Here is a 1,646-nt window from a genome sequence, read left to right on the forward strand (position 1 = left end):
GCCCTGGTATAGAGGGAGAAGAGAAGAGTGGTCAAGACAGAACCTTGAGTATCACTTATGGTCAGAAAGCATGACCTTTTAGATACACACAATAAAGGTGATAGAGAAGGAATTTTCATATAGGTAGAGGGAAAAGTACGAGAGTCCTCCACAAACGTAGAGAGAGGTCAGTATCAAGAAAGAGAAAATTATCACATGTCAAAAGCTGCAGAGAGGTCAAGGAGAATGAGGATGGTAAAAAGGCCATTGGATTTACCAACTAAAAGATCTTTAGTCCCTATGAAGTGAGAAGTTCCAGTGGAATAAGGATGCTGCATGTCAAATTATAAAGACTTAAGAAGAGAGTGCATGGAGAGAAACTGTAGGTACCTATTATATATGGCCTTTTTTTATTTAGGTACAGATGGCAGAAGAAATATAAGATAACATAGCAGGTTTGGAATAATCAAATGAGGATTTTTTTTCAGGATAGGAGAGACATGGGCTTTTGTGTAGGCAGTAGAAAATAATACAGTAAAAAGGGAGAGATTGAAATAATATGATAAATGCAAAGCTGAAAAGCCTTAATCTTTTACTTTATACCCAGCAAAATATCACAAATTACAAAAGATTGAAATAAACAAAGGTTTAAAGGTGGTAAAAATATAGTCACAATAATGTGTTATTAGTGGAGATGTGAATTATTTCAACCATCTTGGAAAACAAATTGGTATATTACAAATAAGCAATATAATAGCAATACCCCTTTTATGCCCAAAGATAACATTACAAGAGATTTTCCCCAAGGAGAACATTGATAAAAATAAATAAATTCCCATACATACCAAAGTATTTGTAGAAGAAATTTATATATTAGAAAAAACCTGGAAACAAAGTAGATGTTCATCAGTTGGGGAATTACTAAATAATTATGACTCATGAAGACAATGGAATATATTTTTTTGCTCTGAGAAAGAATGAATATGATGATTTCAAAGAATCATGGGAATATTTGCATGATCAGACGAGGAGAACAAAAATTAAACAACTGTGAGGTTCATGTAAAGCTTGCAGCACATCCATCCTGAGCTGGTCATTGAAAAAAACAGAACTCAGTATCTGGAAGGAGCAGTAGTAGGAACCAAGGGGATATAAATACATATGTACATACATATACAATATATACATGCATATACACATGCATGTGATATGCATATACAAATACGCACATATGTGCATATCATTATGCACACATATACATCTATTTAAGACCATCCTATACATATTTCTATTTGCCAGGTCTTGTCCAATTATTTCCATTGTTTTTCTAAAACCAACTAGGTCATCATTCCTATATCACAGCCTACCACAATCATATACCACAACATGTTTAGCCATTCTCCAATTGAAAGCTGTCTATCATTTTAGCCAGTCTGAAACTTGTAAGATGATATTTCAAAGTTCTTTTGATTTTCATTTATCTAACCAATAATGATTTGGAGAATTTCTCATATGAATATTCTCACACACACAAACACATATATAGTTTTGATTTCTTCATCAAAAAATTGCCTTGTCAGAGTGCAGCTAGGTGGCACAAGGGGGCAGCTAGGTGGTGCAGTGGATAAAGCACCAGCCCTGGATTCAGGAGGACCTGAGTTCAAATC

This window comes from Dromiciops gliroides, chromosome 5 (genome assembly GCF_019393635.1).
Source record: "Dromiciops gliroides isolate mDroGli1 chromosome 5, mDroGli1.pri, whole genome shotgun sequence".
Lineage (NCBI taxonomy): Eukaryota > Metazoa > Chordata > Mammalia > Microbiotheria > Microbiotheriidae > Dromiciops > Dromiciops gliroides.